The sequence below is a fragment of the Sciurus carolinensis genome, unplaced genomic scaffold, assembly GCF_902686445.1.
Source record: "Sciurus carolinensis unplaced genomic scaffold, mSciCar1.2, whole genome shotgun sequence".
Taxonomy (NCBI): domain Eukaryota; kingdom Metazoa; phylum Chordata; class Mammalia; order Rodentia; family Sciuridae; genus Sciurus; species Sciurus carolinensis.
The window spans coordinates 341,172-347,666 of record NW_025920139.1 but is presented as its reverse complement, the minus strand read 5'-3'; positions in this window follow the sequence as shown (position 1 = coordinate 347,666).

The window sequence follows — 6,495 nt, the reverse complement described above, 5'->3', positions numbered from 1 at the left end:
CTCCACATAGAGGATACCTACACATGCCATAGTCATTTTACAGGTCATACACAATAAGCAAGTCTATAAATTCATCAGGCTATTGAGGCTACTCAAATAATTAGGGTTATTCAGGTCATATAGCACATTCAGGTCATAGAGACTACTTGTACCACAGTATCTGCTAGGTAATAATGTTACTCAGGTCATTTAGGGTATTCAAGCCATAAATGCCACACAGATCTTAGTGTCTGCATAGGAACTAGAGGATATTCATGTCATGGAGGCTATGCTGAGGTCAGAGAGGCTATAGGGGAATAAAGTTTTCAGGTGTTTATATATACTCAGGCCATAGAATATACACAGGACTAGTTGCTGTGCATGTCAAACACACTACAGAATTATAATTTTGTACAGGTAATAGAAGATATCTAGTTCAGAGTCAACTCAGTCCTTAGGAGATACAAAGATCACAATGGATTCTGAACAAATATAGGCAACTTAGGTCTTTTAGACAACTCCAGTCATACAAGCTATACAGGTAATAGATGCTGCCTGAGACAAAGATTCTAATCTGGTCATAGATACTATGGCCACTGAAGCCATAGAAGTTTTGCACATTACTGAAATTTTGCAGGGCACATCTATACATATAACATTCAGGTTAAGCATAACCTATATGTTCTTCATTACATAAAATTTACACAGGTCATAGAGAATATTAAGTCTATCTAGGAAACTTGGGTCTTAAAATCTACTTAGGTTTTAGAGGCTGCACTGATTATAATGGTTAGGATTTTCATAGAGGTTCAGGTGCTCATGAAGGCAATGCAGGTCTTAGAGGTATTCTGATCTCAGAGGATACTGAGTTCCAAGGTGCTAGTCATGTCATGGAGAATTCACAAGTAAAGTGTCCTACTCATAAATCCTAGAAGCTACTAAGACTGAGCAAGATACAAAAGACATAGAGATTATGCAAGTCAAAGATTCTAATCTGGTCATATATGCTATGCAAGACTTACATGCTTGAAAAAATATACAGGATACTCATGTCATAGAGGCTATATGGGGCACAGATGATACTCAGGACTTAGGGCTTATAAGTCATAGAATATTACCCATGCTATGACACTTATAAAGGGATAAAAACTGAACAGATCATAGAAGTTTAAGATGCTATCCCAGTTCTAGAGACCACTCAGACCTAGAAGATAAGCAAGTTACTGAAGTGATTCAGGCACTAAGGACTATAAAGCTGATAGAATCTGCACATGCCATATATATTATGCTATTCAAAAAGTCTACTCTAGTTATGGAGACTATCTTAAGTCACAGAGATTATGTTTTTATAGATGATACTGAGTATTAAGGTAATATTTAGGTCATGAAGTGTATGGAGTTATTACAGCCTCTGCAGACACAGATACTACATATGTCATAGGGGCTACTCAGACATAAAGACTTCATATGTATAAAAGCTGTGCAAGTCATCAAGGCTAAATATTACAGAGTGTATTCAGAATTTAAATGTTACCTAGTTCATAGAGGCTACTCATATTCCACAGTATAAGCAAATCATTTAAGCTCCTAAGGTAATTAAGCTATTGTGGCCAGAGTTGCTACACACATCAAAGAGACTTTGATGGGTATAGAGGCCACAGAGATCATAGGAGTTCAAAAGTCATTTAGTTTACTCAAACCATAGAGGAAACACTAGTCATTTAGGCTATTTTAGTCATAAAGGTGAAAAATGTCACAGTGTGCATGCCATAGAGGATACTTAGTTCATATTGAAAAGATGGCATGAGGGTATCTCAAGAATTGGCAGGAACACACTTAACTCAGACTCAAGAGTAATAATGTAAAAATTCCTTTGAGAGGACACCATAGAGACCCTGCTTATGAGGAGACTATGGATATTTTTTCACTATGCTCAGCCATTCAAGACATTCATAACTTTGTACAGTTGCAGTCCCAGGATGATTTGCTACTGCCTGAGATGCTGCAGAACTTGACATCAATATTGTTGTTCCAATTCTGCATGAATGTAATTTGATGGAGTTAGAGGATTATGGAGGCTTCCATTGGGATCTCAGTGGGAATCCTGGGAAACCAGGCAAAGGATGCAGGGTGAAACACTCTGCTGAATGCTTCTGGGAGGGTAATGCATGTATATATGAAAAGAAAACAGAAATTTAGGCGAGAACTCCCAAGATTTAAAAAAAATGCTCATAATATGAAACATCTATTTAAGAAAGCTGTAAAAATTGAATAAGAACCATGGAAAGAGAGAGGCCTTATGTGTTTCAAAGAGGAAGACTATCCTGTAGAAGCTGCACAGTTCTTTGGAGAGAACAACACAATGTCATTTGTCCCAGATTCTGGATGTAGAATTATGGTCTTGTTTCTCAAGATGGATTTTAGTCTTTTTTGGGGTGGGAACCAGGGTTTGAATTCAGGGGCACTCAACCACTAAGCAACATTTCCAGTGCTATTTTGCATTTTCTTTAGAGACAGGGTCTCTCTGAGATGCTTAGTGCCTCTCCATTCCTGAGGCTGCTTTTGAATTCACAATCCTCCTGCCTTAGTCCCCCAAGCCTCTGGGATTAAAGGCATGCACTACTGTGCCCAGCTTTTAGTCTTGTGTTGGTCCTGTCCTTTTCTTAGTTTTGTTTTGGTCTCAAGTTTCTTTATATATTGATGTATCTCCCTTGTTGAATGTAAATGTTTGCTCTGTGTCATTATATACTGGATATATGTAATTGGCTTTTGGTTTTTACTGCAAGGCATGCTGAGGGTACATCTGGAGGCTCAGTAAACTTTGAACTTGGAATGCAGGAATTTGTAAGAATATGCAGACTCCAGGAGGTGGACGGGAAATACTTTGCATTGTGAGAAGAGTATAAGCTTGTTGGGGGTCAAGAATAAAAATTCACAGTTTAGCTATGAGGTGCCTCAAAATCTCACATGTGTGAGGATATTACAATGATCTGAGAATAAATGATAAGAATATGACTGTTGTAATCTGAGGAGTGAGGTAGTGCCTTAATGAAATGAACTGTTAACTGTACAAAACTGACGTGTGGCAGAAGAGAGTGGGTCACTGGAGATTTGAAGAAAATAAACATCATAGAGGCTACATAGTTAATAGAGAAAAATTTTTCCTAAAGGTTATTCAGTACATAGTGTGTATATAATTAATAGGAAATACTCAGGGAATTAAGACTACTAAGTCAATAATGCTATGCAGTTCATAGACAAGCACATGTCACTGAGGCTAACTTGCCCATACCAGATATGCAGGACATGGAGTTTACATAGTTGATAAAATTTACATAAGCCATGGAGGTTTCACTGGCTCTGATGTCAATATAGGACAGTAAAGCTCTTCAGCCCATAAAAAACTATTAGAGTCATAATGATAAAGCAAGTCATAGAAGATACTCAATCATAGAAGCTGTTCAAGTCATTGAAAATACAAAGGTAATTGATTCTATTAATGTCAGAGGGACCACACACAAAATAGAGGTCATGCAGTTCACCGAGTGTATATAGGCAATAGAGGAGACTCAAATATAGATATTGCATAGATGACAGGGGCTACTAAGGTCATGAGGGCTGCAGAGTTTGTGTAGTCATCTTGAACCTTAGAGACTAAGCAGTTGATATGCCTTACAAAAATCCTTTAGACTAATCAGGTCATAGAGATGATTCAGTCAGAAAAATCATGCAGGGAAAATAAGCTCTGCAAATCACAGAGAATACTCAGATTATGAAAGTTTTAAAGAAACGGAAGATATGAAAGTTAAAGAGACTATTCAGTTCATAAATTCTGCATATATCAGAGTTTTCTTGGACCATAGAGGATATGGAGGTCATAAAGGTTATGCAGGTCATAAAGAATGCTCAGTTCATCAATGCTTTTTGGAACACAGATGATACATGGGAAATAGAGGTTACTTTTATGCTTGTGTTCCTCAGGTTATATAGGTTACTAAGACCACTGACTCTAGCAGGTCATAGGAGTAACAGGTTGTAGAGGTTGCACATTTTGTAGAGGCTACACAGATCATAGAAGGTATGCAGATAGTAGAGGGTTCAGGATACGAATACTACAAAAGTCATAGAGGCTACTCAGGTCATAGAGGAAATAAAAGTCATGAAGAATTCTGGGATCATAATTTATACTCATGTCATGGAAACTACACAGGGCACAGGGAATTAACATCATTTACTCTAAAAGACCATAAGACTATGCAGGTCTTTGATGCTCATAGAGGCTATGAATGTCATACAGACTATCAAGAAATTAGATGCTAGGCAGGCCATTGAGGATACTCAATGTAGATTCTGTTTAATTTATTTATTTATTTATTTCAGTTATACATGACAGTAGGTTATGCTAGCAGTGCAATATACTGAGTACATAGTCTACTCAAGTCATAGAGAGTACATAGAAAGTAGAGGTTATGCATATCATGTAGGCTTTGAAATTCATAGATGATGCTCAGGCCACAGAAGCTAAGAACATCTTGAAGTCTGTACATTTTGTATGCTAGCTAACTCATAGAAATTCTCAAGTAAAGGAGACAATTTAGGCCATCAAAATGACACAGGCCACAGAGAGTACTCTATTCATGAAGGATACCAGGTTCTAGAAGCAACCTAGATTATAGCAGCTATGCTGTTTGTATGCGATGATTAGGTTATAGAAGTCAATTAGGTCATAAAATTTACATGGGTCACTCAGGCTACTTGGTTCATAGAGGCTGCAAAGAATATGGGAGGCTAAGTATGTTATAATGGTACTGAAAGTACAGAAGTTAATTGGGTAATTTAGGCTATGTGGCCATAGAGACTACACAGGATATAGAGACATGGGTCACAGATTATATGTAGGACACACGTGAATGCATAACATTCAGGACATTGAGGCTCTGTGGGCCATAGGGCAAACACTGACTTTAGTGTCTATGCAGGACATAGGGGATCCACAGACCATGGACTGTAATATAAATAAGGAGGATGTTTAGGCAATAAGTTAAGAAGGTTGTAGAAGATATTCAGGTCATAGAAAAATGCACCTTATGGGGGCTTCTGAAACCATAGAACTAGGAAGGCAATAGGAGCTGCACTGGTCATTCAGGCTATCCAGGTCATAGAAGTTCCACAGGTCATAGTGACCATGCAAGTTCTAAAGGTTACTTAGAATGTAATGCTTACTCATGTCATAGACTACAGGCCATAAAACTATTCTCTTCACAGGTGCTATAGAGAATATCAAAGTATCTAAAGTCTAGATACATTATAGGTCAAAGAGTTTACTCAGGTCATAGAGACCACATAGGCCATAAAAGGCTATAAAGGCAATACAGGCTATGGTGTTCAAAATGGCTACATTTCTTAATACTGCTCATATTTTAGAAGGTATGAAGGCAATTGAGGTTACTTATGCCATAAGTCCTAGGCAGATAATAGTAGCTACTCAGATGAGAGGCTACACATATTGTAAAGGCTACTGAAGTCAAAGAGACTATGGATATTTTAGAGAACACTTGGGTCATTGAATTTACAGAGGTTCACAGAAGATAGATTACTCTGGTGATGGAAACTAGTCAGGCTATAGAGAATACTCAAGTCATAAATTTTAAAGGATCATACTAGTTAAAAGATGACAGGACAGAACACAGGACATGTACTTCATAGGAGATACTCATGCCATGTAGATTTTACTGGTCATAGAGTATAAGCAAGTCATAGATCTAGTAAGATCTTTTAGGCTTCTCAGTTTATAAAGGTTACACAGGTCAAGCAGTCTCTGCAGTTTTTAGAGTCTAGTGAGGTCATGTAAACTGTTCATCCCATAGAGGCTACTCTGATAAGAGTAGAGTCTGAAGTCATACAGGATACTAAAGTCCTTTAGGCTACTCAGGCTATGTAGTTACATAGGTTATATAGGATTTTCAGGCAAAGAAGTTAAGCACATCTCTGAGGCTACACAGGTTACAGAGGCTATGAAGTTCCAGAGGTTTTACTGTTATATAGATGCTACACAGTACTATGAGTCTTCATAGGTCCTAGAGTTTCCTCAGGCTATAGAAAGTATGCAGGACATTGAGCTGACTGTGGTCATGTAGGTTAATTTGGCCCTAAAAGCTGCTCACATCACAGAGGGTGACCAGGTCATATCAGCTATGCTTGTCACAGAGGTTATGGTAGTTCTAGTGAGCGTCCCTCACCAAATAGTGCTTAGTCTCCTCTTTTTCTGTTTTCTCATTTAACTAACCATTTCTTGCTCATTTTAGCTGGGTGATTTTGTGGAAGATCCATCACCTTAGAGTGTTTAGTCTTCTCTGTGTTCTGTTTTAGGTTTCCTAAGGTAATTCTTGCCCACAGTCCTCTGAGTCGTGTGAGTGAGTGCCCCTCACCTGACATTGCTTAGTCTTCTCTGGTTATTTTTCTTAATCTCCCTTCACAATCCATTGCTCAGTGTCATCTGAATCCTCTGGTGAAAAC